The sequence below is a fragment of the Tachysurus vachellii genome, chromosome 3, assembly GCF_030014155.1.
Source record: "Tachysurus vachellii isolate PV-2020 chromosome 3, HZAU_Pvac_v1, whole genome shotgun sequence".
Classification (NCBI taxonomy): Eukaryota; Metazoa; Chordata; class Actinopteri; order Siluriformes; family Bagridae; genus Tachysurus; species Tachysurus vachellii.
Genome location: NC_083462.1, coordinates 34,732,725 through 34,749,485, shown reverse-complemented (window position 1 = coordinate 34,749,485; position 16,761 = coordinate 34,732,725). Strand labels below are relative to the sequence as shown.

The window sequence follows — 16,761 nt, the reverse complement described above, 5'->3', positions numbered from 1 at the left end:
ATCTATATATCTTTCAAAAACCATCATTCTGTATGATTTATATGCTGCTTTCCTCATGGAGCCCGGGGAGTCAACATTTGTTGGTATTACTATATTTAATTTGTGGAGACACTTTAATCCCTAACGAACGATTTTTAAATGTTTTTATTCTTTGTTATTCAAAGCTTTTTGAGCTTTGTTATTTTAGTTCTTTATTCAAAAGAGGGAGCAAAAGAAATAACACACTTATAATTAAATATATTCCAATATACTGTGTTTTAATCTAATATTAATGTGTTACATAGAAACATACACAAGCAAAAATAAAGGTTGTTCCCATAAAGCTCATAACCCATAATCCCATAACCAACGACACCAGCCCCGTTTTGCTTGATAAAACCACGACTATGCTGGCCACCCAGCTATACCAGCACTGACCAGCACTATACCAGCACTGACCAGCACTATACCAGCATTTTACCAGCACTATACCAGCATGAACCAGTAAAGACCGGCCTGACCAGCATGGAATTCATGCTGGTTTATGCTGGATTTTTCAGCAGGGATTTCTGCTGACAAAGGAGAGAAACATGTATAAAGCAGCCAGAAACTAATGAACACTCAGATGTACGAAGCTGAACACCTTCCCCAGGTGAAGCCCAAACTCTTCTCTGAAGATCTGGGTACACACTCCTGAGTACACTGACACTTCTCTGACATCAATGCCACACTCTCTCAGGTCTTCCTCATAGAAGATCAGGTTTCCTTTCTCCAGCTGGTGGAAAGCCAGTTTTCCCAGTGGCATGATTCTCTCTGGCCTGCTGAGGATCAGGGTCACATTTCTGATGGTACTTCTGGTCCTTGTGTTTGACCTGAAAGATCAGAAATGTCTGAACATTTGAGTCAGAGTCTTGGGGATCTCTCCACCCTCTGCTTCACCCAACATTTTTTCTAGAACAGTTGCTGTATACTCACTCTCTTGGTGAAGTTATTTCCTCACATGGGTTCTCTTACCACTGCTATGCTGATGATACACAACTTATCTTCTCTTTCCCACCCGCAGATGCCACAGCTTCTGACCGGATCTCTGCATGTCTGGCAGAAATTTCATCATGGATGACTGCTCATCAGTTAAAGCTTAATCCTAGCAAAACTGAGCTGCTCTTCATCCCAGATGATTCATCCCCAGGTCATGATCTTGCTATATCCTTGCACAACGATCTGATCTCCCCTTCAGCCACAGCTCGCAACCTTGGGGTAACCATGGACACTCAACTGTCCTTTTCCTCTCATGTTGCTAATGTGACTCGCTCATGTCGGTTTATTCTCTACAACATTAGAAGGATTCGACCATTTCTGTCCACACAGGCTGCTCAGGTACTTGTTCAGTCTCTTGTCATTTCTAGACTGGATTACTGCAATGCACTGCTGGCAGGTCTACCTATGAACGCAATCCGTCCTCTGCAAATGATCCAAAATGCAGCTGCCCGGCTTGTTTTCAACCTGCCAAAGTTCTCTCATACCACCCCGCTGCTGCGATCCCTCCACTGGCTTCCGGTAGCTGCACGCATCAGATTCAAAACACTGATGCTGGCCTACAAAGCCAAAAATGGACCAGCTCCCTCTTACCTCAAAGCCCTCATAACTCCTCGCACTGCACCCCGCACCCTCCAATCTACCAGCACTGCTCGACTGGTTCCACCATCTCTCAGGGTAAGAGGCAAGTATACTACAAGACTCTTCTCTGTACTGGCACCAAGGTGGTGGAACGAACTTCCCCTAGAGGTCCGGACAGCTGAGTCACTGGCTATTTTCAAGCGGCGGTTGAAGACCTACTTATTCAGGAAACACTTCAACTAGAACTTCTTTCATTATCTTTTGCATTTAAAAAAAAAAACAAAAAACAAAAAAAACAAAAAAAAAAACACACCTTTGACACTTTCATTGTAACTTTGAACAAATGTTTTAAACTCATGGTATCTTAAGTATGTAACTTAGTGAGCCAGCATTAATGTATTCAATGTTAGAGATTTAAGCACTTATGTACGTCGCTCTGGATAAGGGTGTCTGCCAAATGCTGTAAATGTAAATGTAAATGTAAACACACAGGAACAGATCCAAATATTATCATGACACACAGTGAAAGAGGCTTTATTTCATGAAAAGAAGAAAAGTAGCTCTTTATTACCAAAGTTATAAAGAGTAGAATTTTGTCTGATTACCGATCATGCTGCTGTACATCATTAGACAGTAACAGAAAAAAACACACACATTACACACTTTAAAAACACACACCTTGAATATGGAGTCCAGCTGATTTTGGCTGGTGTTTGATTTCTTATTTTGTGGTCTGTGAACAAACAAAATACATCATGTAATATGGACTATATGTATTCATAGCTGCACAAATCACACACTAATAAATACAGAGACAGATATTTAACACTATCTTCTTAACACAATACACTGATTTCAGGATTTCCTAACTGACACCAACACGTTTAGAAACAAATGTTTGAATAAATGAATAAAATATTTATATTGTCATTAATGTCCCAGGTGTAAATGTTCTTCTGTAGCACCACAGACCCTCCAGCTCAGGGACTGCAGACTGAACTGAACTCTTAAAGCACTTTTCCTCACTGCCAGTCTGAGAGCTGCAGCACTGCACAGTTTATTTTACTGCTTCAACACCTGAAAAAGCTCATGAAGGGCTTCATAATGAGACGAGTGAGTTTGATTAGGTGGAACACTGCTGTAAAACTCCTCACTGTACTGACCTCACATCAGTAGAACTGTCTCTGTCTCTGAACTTAACTGGATGTTCCATTGACTCGTCACTCGTTGTGGACACACAGCTGGGATCTGGTGAGTCTGATCTCTTTCCCTCCATCATTCTAGAGTTACAACAGAAATATCAGCAATAATTAATACTCTGCTGTCTCAGCACTGTTAAACAATGTGTTCATCATCAAACACCAATAATTCCATCTTTTTAATTCAGATCCAATCTGTACACTTATTCAAACAGGAGACAGGCCTCATAACTCAGGAATTACACTGATATCAGGAGTCCCAGTCACAGCTAACTGACTCAGCTGGGTCTTAAAGCCTGTAGAGTTCACTGACACAAAGCTATGCTGCTCTTATGCTCCACATTACACGGTCCTTTTTACTCTTCTATCAGTGAATGATTTGTCTAAACTGTTCTTAGATCAGATCAGTGATATATTCACTGCTATTAAACACCTTAAAGCAAAGTTGAGTTCCTGTGTTAACTAGTGAGTGTTTAGAGATACAGATGTGTTCCCATGAGACGGTGTGTATTTATTGCTGGTGAATGTAAAAGTACTGTAAGTCACCTCTCGTCTTTCTTTAAGTCCTGTTTATCAGACACACTCATGTTGGAGGTCATGTCTCCTTCTCCAGATTACAGCAGGACACACGTTTACTTCACTCCAACATCGGTGTGTTAAATTAAACCCTGAATCAGTACAGAGTTCACTTACAGGAAATAGTCACAAGTTATAAAACAACCTGTGTACATTAAAACTTCAGTACAAACCCAAAAAACTCTTCTGCATCTAGTGTCACTTCAGTGTGTTTATATATTAGATCTTTAGATACTCACTGTGTTTTTACTCCTGAAATCTTTTATTTTTAGTCGTCACAAAATGGAGCTGCTGACTTTCACTCTTACCGATACTGGTCTAACTGGTTTGTCTGGTTTATGCTGATGTTTGTGTGTACGATGGGGAAGGGCCAGTGTTGTAATGTAACGGAGTACAAATACTTCGTTACTGTACTTAAGTAGAAATTTCATGCATCTGTTCTTTACTTCGCTATTTAAATTTGTCAAATTTCACTTTTACTCCACTACATTTCCTAGATAAAATGTATACTTTTACTCCGATATATTTCCACTAAGCATCTTCGTTACTTGTTACTACAAAATAAAATCAGAAGAAATGTGTGTGACTGCAATAAGGGAGGTTTGGCGAATCACTGCTCCTAGATTTCATTACGCACGTCCGCACGCTCTATGGAGAAGTACAGGGACGTGCAGCGTGCACGCGCAGTCAGAGCTGGAGGCGTTTATCTATAACGTTAATCGGCGGAAAGCCGCAAAGGCGGCAACCATAAGCAGTGAAATTTCACTATTCTTATTACCAGAGTTGATAGCACAAACAAAATATTAATGCAAACAATCCATTCAATACTAAATAAAAATAACATTTATTGATTTGGTCTTTGTCTTGTGAATATTTTTTTTTATTAGTGACTGCATTCATTGGACACACTGTTTGTAGAGAATGCACACATACATGAACTGATTTGATTCAAGACTGGCATCATTACATCATGCATTAAATTTTTTTTTGCCATTTAATAATACCATAACTTTTGGCTTACTATGTAGTCATATAATATATAATATAAAACTCTTCTTGTTTTAAATTCTCACTGAGGGCTAAAACCCCCTAAATATGAAATCCTAGGACCGCCCCTGCTCTTATGCCTACCGAAAATCACTGAAATTTTACTTTTTACTTTTACTTCAAATACTTAAGTACATTAAATATCAGAAAATTACTTTTGATACTTACTGTAAGTACAGTATATATCAGATGCTTTAAGACTTTCACTTGAGTAATATTCTAAAAGGTAACTTTATACAACACTGGGAAGGGCGCACGCACACACACACACACACACACACACACACACACACACACTTTCTCGCTCTCAGTCACAAGATGTGGTGCTGGTGTGGACTGCACAAAATAAATCAGTAAAAACACATATATTTGTATAAATATACAGCGATGTGCTGAGAAAAAATATACAAAGAAATATAGAAGTTCACACACTCTGTACAGAGCTCCATCTTTGTGTCTACTTCTCCTAAAGGGGACCGACTACTACTCCAAACTCTACCCCAAACATGAGATACCACTTCAGCAGCGGTTCACACAATATCACAAACTTCATTACAATAGAAATGAAACAATAAACAAACAAACCAATCATTTAAATACATGTTCATATAAAATAAAAGATTGATATAAATCTTGTGATTTTTCATAGTAATTTAGTTTCTGTTACAGCATTTCTATACCCCTAACATCCCCATGTTTGCTCTGCTCCTCCACAGTCACCTGTTAAAATAAAGCACGAGTTTATGGAAGTTTTTTCCTCCTCAATTTAGAAAAATAATAGATTATTGCGACTTTATATCTCAGAATTGTGATTTTATATATTAGAATTGTGACTTTTTATATTTTAGAACTCTTTAGACATTTTCTATGCGACAGATATCCACTAGATTGTGACATCTAATGTACACCCTGTACAACCAGAGCGCACTCACACTCACAAACACATTCCCACACACACCAGAGAGCAATTTATAGTGAGCTGAATTTACCTCATCTGCAACCCTTTAGACTGGGTCTAAACTGTTCTACCAGAAGCTCTTACACAAAGAGAATGTATTATTCAATATGTTGCATTATATTTTCCAGCATATTTCCATACATGTTTATTTTGTTTCAGAACGGAAGACCTTCTTTGTTTTCTGAGAGAGAGGGATATCCTGGTGTCGAATATACAGAGAATGCAGAAGGTCAAGGTATTGAACCAAACAAAATGACCTAATTAAGTTAAAAGTACATAATGGCAATTGTTTAGGGGAAGTGGCCAATTAAAGAGAGTGACAGACATCGTAACCCAAAGATATCAAAGACGGTTGTAATTTGTATATGAGGAAAGATTAGAAGGACCACGATAAGAAGCAACAGTGAAGAACAGCTTAATTAAGCTTGTGTTAATGTTTGGTTAATCTTCAAGTTTACCTTCTAAAACTGGCGCTCAACTCCTTTAGATGTGTGTATGTCTATTTATCATTATCTGTAGTAGTATAAAAGCAAATACCTTTTTTATGGATACACATTTATGGCTTAAATTCTGGCTAGACATCAGCAATGCAAGGATGTAAAATTAACATTGAATAAATAATGTGCAGTTCAAGTGTATACAGGGAGTGCAGAATTATTAGGCAAATGAGTATTTTGACCACATCATCCTCTTTATGCATGTTGTCTTACTCCAAGCTGTATAGGCTCGAAAGATGCCAAGATGCCACTTGCCACCAGTTTTGCCATATTTCAGAGCTGCAACATCACTGGAGTGCCCAAAAGCACAAGGTGTGCAATACTCAGAGACATGGCCAAGGTAAGAAAGGCTGAAAAACGACCACCACTGAACAAGACACACAAGCTGAAACGTCAAGACTGGGCCAAGAAATATCTGAAGACTGATTTTTCTAAGGTTTTATGGACTGATGAAATGAGAGTGAGTCTTGATGGGCCAGATGGATGGGCTCGTGGCTGGATCGGTAAAGGGCAGAGAGCTCCAGTCCGACTGAGACGCCAGCAAGGTGGAGGTGGAGTACTGGTTTGGGCTGGTATCATCAAAGATGAGCTTGTGGGGCCTTTTCGGGTTGAGGATGGGGTCAAGCTCAACTCCCAGTCCTACTGCCAGTTTCTGGAAGACACCTTCTTCAAGCAGTGGTACAGGAAGAAGTCTGCATCCTTCAAGAAATACATGATTTTCATGCAGGACAATGCTCCATCACACGCGTCCAAGTACTCCACAGCGTGGCTGGCAAGAAAGGGTCTAAAAGAAGAAAAACTAATGACATGGCCTCCTTGTTCACCTGATCTGAACCCCATAGAGAACCTGTGGTCCATCATCAAATGTGAGATTTACAAGGAGGGAAAACAGTACACCTCTCTGAAGAGTGTCTGGGAGGCTGTGGTTGCTGCTGCACACAATGTTGACGGTGAACAGATCAAAACACTGACAGAATCCATGGATGGCAGGCTTTTGAGTGTCCTTGCAAAGAAAGGTGGCTATATTGGTCACTGATTTGTTTTTGTTTTGTTTTTGAATGTCAGAAATGTATATTAGTGAATGTTGAGATGTAATATTGGTTTCACTGGTGAAAATAAATAATTGAAATGGGTATATATTTGTTTTTTGTTAAGTTGCCTAATAATTATGCACAGTAATAGTCACCTGCACACACAGATATCCTCCTAAAATAGCTAAAACTACAAACAAACTAAAAACTACTTCCAAAAATATTCAGCTTTGCTATTAATGAGTTTTTTGGGTTCATTGAGAACATGGTTGTTGTTCAATAATAAAATTAATCCTCAAAAATACAACTTCCCTAATAATTCTGCACTCCCTGTAGAAGTGAAGTGTATTCAGAAGACTTGTAATAACTAAAAAAAATAACAGCACAAAAATAAAAAAAAGTATTTTATTTAACAGTAAAAAGTCAACTTTCAGTAACACATTCATCAACAGTTTGCTTGAACTTGTGGGAATTTTTTAATAAAATAATGCAAAAATACACCACGGACTAGGGGAAAGGTGAGATGGGGAGAAGAAGCATACATCAAGAGTCAAGTGTTATACTGTGCACAGGCCATTAGAAGCAAGCAGGTCCTAGGCGTAGGTCATCAAAAGTAGTAAATGATTAACCACCCCTATAGGCTAAGAATACACAGAAACCAACACACACACACACACACACAGAGGCAGAAAGGACACGCGCACACAATATTAAGGCCCAAAACTGAGCAGAAGGGTTTTAATAGGGAGATGCAAAAATCATAAGGAGTCACTTCTTAATATAAAATGGTTTGACAGCATAGCAAGGAGGATATTGAGTCTTTTTGTTAACACGCCATGGAGCTTGAGTAGCCTGAGTGCGTGTGGATGGAGTTGGAAGAGTCTGAGTAGACTTGGTAACAACTGTAGCAGTCTGTGTTGAGACATCGACCCCCTTAACAGCAGATGTGCCGCTGGGTCGACCACGACTCTCCATATCCTGGATATAATGAGTAATGACCTCAGTGAGAAGATCAGCAGTAGGTGACGGTGTAGAAAGGTCAGTTTCATCCAAAAGGTGTGCTACCCATGCGGAGATTGAAGCTAGAACACACCACAAATAGAGCCTCAGCAAGCATATACAAATACTCTGGCCACTGGGTTAATAAGTAAACCAATGACTACTGCACACCATATCCAAAGAGACTGAACAGTAGATGAACAGGTTTGAATCATATAGAAGAGAAAAATGCTGGAGTACAAGAAAATCCATACATACCCATGAACAAGTGTGTTATATTGAGTTGTGTTGAAGAAGACCACAGAAAAGAGAATGAGTCTAAAAGCACATAAAACCAACTTATAAGCTCCATGGCCTGATGACGTAGGCCCAAGGACTATGGGGACGGGGCCCCTCCGTTGGAAAATAATGGAAATTTAGAGGGCCTAATGCGTGGGCAAAATATTGACCCAACGTATGGGCAAAACATTCCAATTTGGAAATAATGGTAATTTCTTAAGCGGGCGAAACTGTGTACGTCAGCGGTATTATGATTGGATAACGAAGGGGGTATGGCAAAAAGGGGGGCATGTCAGAACTGTATATAAGCTTACTGCAATCAGCAGTGCTAAGGTGCAAGTCTCGTCTACTGGACAAACTTGTATCCCTGGTACCACTGGTTAATTGCTGTCTATACGACTGTCAATAAACCTACCTCAACTGAATCCAGTCTTCTTGAGTTTGGCTGATCATTTCTTCTTTGAATTTTTTACTTAGAACTGTTGTTTAAACTTATAGTCAGATTGCAGGAGCTAGCCTTGGCCAATGTAGGTTGGAGTCGGTTTTCTCCTACAAACTATGTGTGCAGTTTGGGTTTCAGCATGTTTTAACCAAGTGTGGCATAAGGGGGGGTGTTATGAAGGCGCTACGACAATTATTACTAAAATAATTTCACCCAAAGAATTAGAAGGAGACACCTACAACTGGCATACGCAAGTTCGTATCACCAATTAGAGTCAGGGACATAGGTAACAATACAAAATTCTTTTTGACATCTTCATTAAAACAATATTAAAATAAATAAAGAAGCATTCTTCAGACAAATGAGCTACAGATCTATTTCTTGAACGAGTTGAGGGACAGGGACTAGAGCTTACCAGTACAAGAAAGCCGATAATCAGACCACACTCATAGGTGAATCACTGCACTTCACTGTGTACACACACACACAGTCAGATGGTCACTGCACACTCATGAGGAAATACCACCACCAAAAACCAGTCCTTCGCCCCTAGTGCTCACGCCCTGCCAAGAAAAAGATGACATACTACAGTCACGTTAGAGACTGAGGTAACTCAAAAAAACAAAAGTAAATGAGTCATTCTACGAAACGGGTGCCATTTCCACTTTGCAATTGTCCACATTTTCATTAAGAACAAACTTTTTTTTTTTTACTTACAACTTTAAATATTATGTTAATCCTCCAAAAAAACATATTTTCCCACCTCAGGCACAAAATCCTTAATAATATTATCAATTTTATTCTGGCAAGGGAGTCTTTTTTTTACCACCCCGTCACAGACAATATGTATGCCATAAGAGCAGTAAAACAAGAAATATATTTTTAAAATCTAATGTTTTCCTAATAGTAAAATGTCCCTTTTTTGAAAACCATCAATAGAAAGTCTGTAATTTAAATAATTATTCTTAGTTTTTTAATCTTGAAATATAAATTTGACATTTCAATGGCCTCATTGTTTGTACTTAAAAAACTAATACACTTAAAAAATACAAATAAAGTTACATTTATTTGATTAATCCACACAACAAGAACATCATTCAAGATTAATTTATGTAAAATTTATTTTCTTTTACATACATTTTTAACAAAATGACCCCGTGACAGGGTGGTAACTGATGTCACGGAGTGGTTCACTGTGACAGTGGTATGGAAAAAGTGTGTATCTCTATGGTATGCTTATTTTAAACTTTATAAAACTGGGGAGGGGAAACATTAACATTGGAAATTTAATGGAAAACTTTGGTCATGCTCTGAAAAACTAAAAAAAGAGCATCATTACAGTGACTGGGAGAGTCGCATCCACACATCCCTTTGGATTTCCATGTGGCGGGATGTCACAGGCTGTGGTGCTTGAATGATTTTGAGCACATCATCGAAGAGATACCACAGCAAGTCATCTTTTGGAAGCTGTCAACCTGTTGACACCTACACGGTGCCTACACTTTACCAGGGCATGCGTTTCATCTGTCTCCATGATGATCCCAGGATAAAGGTCATTGTCATATTTAAGCATGCACCACTTCGCAATGAGATCTCCACTTTCCCAGACAATTGCTTCTGTTGGCACCTTTTGGGCTGTCATGTTAAAAGTAAAATGATGTGTTGTGAAGCACTGACATCTCAGCTGCTTTTGCTTTCTGTATTTGTCAGCACGTTTTCTTTCCTTCTCTAGCGATTTCTTTAGTTTTTCCTATTTCTTTGCATAGTGTATCCCTGTTCTTCCTGGAAATTCGCTTTCCTTCTTTATGTTGCCTGAAACAAAACAAAAATCTAGTGGTACCTTAGGGCTTTAAGTCATGTACACCATATATAAAAACATTTACTCATCAATGATAGGCCTGCTTCCTATTCTCTACATGTGTCCATTTATTTATAATCCTAACTGTGCACAACCCTGACCTTGAAAATCCTAACTGCTGCTTTGGCTGTTGGACAGGATCTGGAGACAGAGGAAAGGTGTCCAGACTGTGCTTCCTAGCCTCTGCTTTCTCTTCTTGTTCTGCTTCCTCCAATTTTTACGCAGCTGACGCTTGCCTCTCTCACATAGATCACTAATCTTCTTTTTTCCTTGCTCTACATCCCGTCTCCATCTCTGACGCTCACTCTCGATATTTTTGCTTCCTCTCAGGATCAGCATCCCGACGTGCACGGCATCGCTGTTGTCTCTCAGCAGCGCTTAATGGAGCCATTATGGAGACAGATCTATCTGCAAATGTTATCAAATGTAACATTCTTCATTAAACACAGATAGTGAGTGGGTGGGTGAGTGAGTGGGTGGGTGAGTGAGTGGGTGAGTGGGTGGGTGAGTGGGTGGGTGACATAATGATTGAGTGTCATAGTGAGTGAAAGAGAGAGTGAGTGAAAGAAAGTGATTGTGTGACATAGTGATTGTGTGACATAGTGAGTGAATGAATAAACAAAACAGGGTTAACAGATAAAAAATATTAACCTATATCAGAATCCTTGATTTCACACATCTTCACATTCAAATGGGAAGCAGAACCACCCCATCACATTCCTTACCACCACATCACAATAAAACATGTGACAGGGCGGTAAATATCATCCCAAAATGGCCGCATGTCTCCCATGTGGTCAAGTTCCTCACCTAGCATACATGCATTCTATCTGAAATATAAATTTTATTTGCATTAATGTTAAAAAATATATATATAAAAAAATTAGTTTTCCCTCTCTATCTTGCGTGACAGGGTGTTTGGTTTGAGCTTGACGGAAGCTGCCTAACATGAAAAATCAACAAATAAAGAATGTAGAGGAACGTCAGTACTTGCCTGTTTTTGTACTTGGCGGCAACAAGGCTCCAATGATGTCACTTCCGCTTTGTGATGTCATTTAAAGCAACAGTACAATATTTATTGATAAAACAAGTTAGAGTGACAGGGTGGTAAATCAAATTGAAGGACGCATACAAATCATAAAATATTTACAAAAAAATAAGGTTTATTTTGAATAAAATATATCTTATGTGAAAAGGGACACAATTCTGAAAATAATAACTTATTTGGTGATATTTTAGATGCAAATGTCATGTTGGTCAACATGGACATGTGAAAATGGCTATGTACTAATGCAAAATTATTAAAAATAGTATGTTATTCTTTAAGAATAGTGTTTTTATTACATATCATGTTAACAAGAACACTTCAATAAATAACTAAGCTTTGTTATTTTGGGACATTTTTGTGAATTATGCATCTCATCAAATGTTGCGGACCCGTTTCATAGAATGACTCAAATAATTAAATTTTCACAACCAATAAATAGTTGCTACAATAAATCAATTTCCACAAAATACAAGTTAAAATGTAAGAGAAAAAAAGAAAAAAGACTTTGTAACCAAATTATACAGATCAAAACTAAATCCAATACAATTGAAGAGAAAGTAAATTAAATAAGAAATCCAAAATCCAATTAACCATTTAAACCCCAGAAGCAATCAAAACTGAATGCAACTGAAGAATAACAGCAAACTAAAGAATCAAATCAAGATTGCAAATGAAATACTTCAAAAACAATTATAGAACTAAAGAAACAGACAAAACAATATAAAAACAGCCACAAAAGGGAAATAAACAAAAAATGAACTTGAAAACAGGTTTGGGAACCGGTTTGGAACCAGATGTGGAAACCGGTCTGGAGACCGAATTAGAGCCACGTTTGGAAACAGGACAGCACTGCAGCCATACACAAACACGGAGCACGCCGACTGGAATAATTGCGGGCTGTCACAACACCTATAAACAAAGCGAGACTGTTAATCTGTTAGATATATTCTCCTATTCTAATGCATGTGTGCATAAATACCTACCAATCGAAGAGATTAACGTTCCATAGAGAGCCAACGGAATCTTTTACGGCAAATTTGCCGTATTTATGTGACAATACTAAACAGACGTTGCAGCACAACTCGTAGGGTCAAGGCAGAAGTACTCTTCAAACAAATCGCCGTCTCTAAAACACATTAAAACGGTGCGCCACTCGTAATCAAACACATGTAATAGCCAAGAAAACAACCAACAGCGCGTTCTCCTTACCGTCTCAAGCACTCGCATTCAGTTCCGGGAAGTGACGCATCCCAGGTAACCGTGCATGCTCCTGTTTTTATAGCTCCGTGGAGCTGCCAATAAGCTAATGCTGCACCTACACCGTGATGTAATCAAAATCACTCCTCCTGCCACACAAGCACTGCTATTACTGATAATGACAATCCTACCATAGATTCTACTCTTGTTCATAGACAACATAGATAATTTAGAGGGTAATTAAAAGCAGGGCTGTCAAGTGTCACGCATTGAGAGTGACAGTCACGCATTTTGGTATTTTGTCATGCTCTCCCGCCACACATTGTATTTGTCACGCAACTTATTATTTATCATATATTTAATATGCCACAGCGCCCAAAAATGTCTGTGTCCACACCGCTGTCTCTATGGAACTGGGCAGGAATCAAGCGTATCTCCCCTGGAGTTCTTAGTCTGACACTTATCAGCCAATCAAAAAAAGAGGTTACACAATAGCCTATCAGAAAATAGCACTGTTGTATATGGGTAAGATTTAACGCAACAACCAATGAAAAAAGCATATCCTTTTTTGTTCAATTGTTCAGCATCATCCTCGTTCACCCACAGAGAAAACCACTGGAGCTGCGAGCATCACTTTGAGCACAAATTAAGTCATGATCTGTGGTAATGTTACAACAAATTCACAACTTGTTTGACACAAACAAGGACATTTTGACTGCTGTTACAGATGTTTCCCAGATAATCAGCATCAGTTTTTCATGAGTGTCTGTAACTTAGCCAACAGTTTTTCAGCCTGTTCACTGACAACACCTGCTCAGAACAAGTAGTCTAGGTCAGTGGTTCTCAAACTGGGTGCCCTGAGATGGTGCCAGGGGGCCCCGGTTCACTGACAACACCTGCTCAGAACAAGTAGTCTAGGCTAGTGGTTCTCAAACTGGGGGCCCTGAGATGGTGCCAGAAAACATCTGAGTAATAGAGACCCCGGTTCCTTTTTACAAAGGTGACTGGATTTAACCAATTTGGGAGGCTATCAAAGATCACAGCCTTGGTTTTAGTGCTTCCACATTCTAATGCTGATGCCCAGAGGGTATTTTCAATGGTCGGTTTGAACAAAACCTCAACACGAAACAGCTTGTCTCTGGACAGGACGGGACTGGACATTGTCCTCAATCATGACCCTAAAAATGGCTGGGCTTGAGCCGAACTGTTTTAAATGGGAGCAACATTACAAATGATGAAGGAATCCAAAAAGGCAACAAACACTTACAATAAACAACACCAGTCATAATCTCTCTCTCTCTCTCTCTCTCTCTCTCTCTCTCTCTCTGTCACACACACACACACACACACAAATTACTCACTCACTCACTCATTTTCTACCGCTTATCCGAACTACCTTGGGTCACGGGGAGCCTGTGCCTATCTCAGGCGTCATCGGGCATCAAGGCAGGATACACCCTGGACGGAGTGCCAACCCATCGCAGGGCACACACACACACACTCTCATTCACTCACGCAATCACACACTACGGATAATTTTCCTTTGTCCAAAGATGCCAATCCACCTACCATGCCACACACAAATTGATGAATGGAAATTGAATAAACACTTTTTTTATTTATTTATTTATTTTATTTATTTATTTTTGTGTGTGTGTGTGGGGGGGGGGGGGGGGGGGGTTGGAGATGTCACTCTTGCCTGTCTTCAAAACTTAAGAGCCCTGTAACAGAATATCATAAAGCCTGCATAAATACTAGTTGTTTGTGTTCATTGTTCTGTCAGTAAAACTGTCAGTCAGGTTGTGAATTGTATTAAAATGTTCCTAAATTGTATTAAAGTGTTCTTTATATGCTTGTATACAGTACAGTTTGAGTTGCATTGATTGTGAACCTCAGTACTGTAAATACTATCAAGTGAATTATAAAATATATTCACTGTGGTTTGTTTTTACCACTTAATGTTTGGTTAACTACCATGTGTTACCGTATATACCAATATCAGACATCCCAAGTGTCCCGGAAGTTCAGGGAGTCTCCCGCATATTGATAGCGGCTCCCTGATGCCTGCAAATTAGTTAAAATCTCCCGGAATTTGGAGTGAGCGAGCAAGAGCGAGCAAGAGCGCGCATGCGCGACAGAGACTGTGCTCCAAACCTTGTAGCGCGCATGGGAGAGAGGGGAGCGAGAGACCTTGCGTGTGTGTGCGCTAGTGTGCGTTATTAAGCGTATGTAAGACAGAGAGCATCCTGATTGGCCTGTTTCTATAAGTCAACCAATCAATTGTCAGTGTGGGCGGGGCTTTTATCTCTTCTCCCGAACCGAATTAATCAGTGTATCTAGAAACAGGAGCGCCATCGTGGCCCGTGACAGATGGAAAGAAAGCCCCAAAAAAACACAGAATAAGACACATTTTAGACCATCATGGCCCATGGCAGAGGGAGAGAGCCCCCAAAAAAACACAAAATAATACACCTTTTACAACAGACAAAAATAAGAAAGTGTCCCCCTGTCTTATATACAACTTATATAAACATAATGACAATGTTGCATGCTGCACAGATTGTAACAGTGACTTCAGCATTGCCCATGGCGGGTTAAATGATTGTAAAAGACATGTTGACGTGACTTAAACACATTTCTGCTCATGTGCATATTTTTCAGGCCGGCGGTTTTTGTGTGTAACATTCCAATGTAAAATTGGTTGATCTTTATTGTGAACATAGAGGACATCATGCTGAAGTGATCTGAGTTTTATTAACTAACATTTTTTTTATTATTTTATAATGGATTAAATGTTACTGTTCTGTGCAGTAGGAGCTCGAGGACCATCGCTTTGGTTTTCAGCTCTATTACCGCTAAGTATCTAAAAATATATGTGCAGCGTTTAACTGTGCTTTCAGAAAGAGCAGTTGGATTAACATCAGTCTCTACATCGGGGTCATCTCTCTGTCCACTGGTGTTTTCTCTCTTTTGACAAAGTTTATTTAAAGGTTATTCTTTTTTTTGTTGTAAATTATTTTAACTACTTTCATGCAATTGATCACTCCAACAGAGATAATAATTAATAATAAAAACAAAGTGTTTAATTTCTTTATCTGCAGTTTTACTGTGGGGCTGTGAGGGAGAAGGGCATCTCACTTACCTTAGTAGGTCTGGGGAGGGAATTACACTGTCTCTCATATACATATACCATATCGTCGCTGTCGGTCGGAATCCTTGTATCTCCAAAACCATTATTTTTCAGGAAATTAAAAAAACGCCATATTTTGTTATTAAATATATTTTAATATTGAGTTATTAAACATTGTATAGTTAAAGTTGTTATTATACCTTATATTGCTATCATATACTATTGTGTACCAACATTAACACAACATTTTCCCAAAGTCACGTTTTACTGGAGATACAAGCTTTATGACTTGGGAGCAGGGAGATACGAGATTATGCTGTCATTGATAAAAACGGTACGGACACAGACGTCGCTGCTGCCAGCAGTGTTCAATAAAGTCTGCGGTCACGTTGAGCCTTTTGACAAGAGAAAAGGCTTCAATAGTTAACCAAAGCTAATGACTGTAGTTACATACATCTTCCTAATCTCTATTTTAAAGGTTTAAGAGCTATAAGTGATGCAATACAAAACACGATAAGCTGATTAGGCTGTCTAATAGGTGGACATTAGTCTAATCTGCTCGCAAACTTACCTTCGTGGCTCACGGGTTTCTTTCTGCACAGAAGCATTGCAGCTATCAATTTTTAACAAAACAGGCCTACTCAAATGTATCTAACCTAACTGTTTTCACTTGTTAGTGTCCAAAAAACAGTGTTTTCCATGCACAGTGCCAAGAAGAGGCATTGTCTATAAGTAGGCTGACTTAAAGTCAGTAAAATAATAATAAAAACAATCATTTAATAGTGGTATCCAAAACATTCAATTTAATTCGAATATTATATAAGAAACATTTTAAAACATCAATGAACACATATAATAAGCAGTAATAAATAGTAATAAATAGATATTTAAAATCTGTTGCGAC

The 16,761-nt window shown here is 38.9% G+C and overlaps 1 protein-coding gene across 4 annotated transcripts in view; it reads left to right on the top strand.

The window, feature by feature from the left end:
• The window catches only part of LOC132843539 (NACHT, LRR and PYD domains-containing protein 3-like), a 924,649-nt gene that overhangs the window by 876,348 nt on the left and 31,540 nt on the right, over window positions 1-16,761 (top strand). The gene's annotated exons all lie outside the window — the stretch shown is intronic.